The following is a 464-nucleotide window of genomic DNA, read 5'->3' as shown; positions in this document are numbered from 1 at the left end:
GAGAATAGGCGGGAGTTTCGCAACACATATTTAACAGTATAAACTATGTATGTTTCTAAATATAAATCTAATCTAAACAACATCGATATTAAAATAGATATACAATAACAAATCTGTTACATAGTGTATAAGGACTCTATGTAAAACTGGTTATGTACAGATTGATCAGTTTTTCATTGATTTGACGATATCAGAGAAATCAAAGAAACCTTTGACGGTAACACCGTTCTTGGTAAATGGAAGTAATAACTTACTTAAAAAAAGTGTGTGTGTGTGTTGTCTTATAGCAAAGCCACATTGGGCTATCTGCTGTGTCCACCGAGGGGAATCAAACCACTGATTTTAGCACTGTAAAGCCAAATACTTACTGCTGTCCCACCAGGAGACTAGTTAAAAAGAACAAAAACTAGCGGATTTATAACTGTGTATTTCCTATGTTACATACAATAGGGCTGATCGGTACA

Source organism: Limulus polyphemus, unplaced genomic scaffold (assembly GCF_000517525.1).
Source record: "Limulus polyphemus unplaced genomic scaffold, Limulus_polyphemus-2.1.2 Scaffold1712, whole genome shotgun sequence".
NCBI lineage: Eukaryota > Metazoa > Arthropoda > Merostomata > Xiphosura > Limulidae > Limulus > Limulus polyphemus.
The sequence above is the reverse complement of the archived record's forward strand: the minus strand, read 5'-3'. Positions refer to the sequence as shown.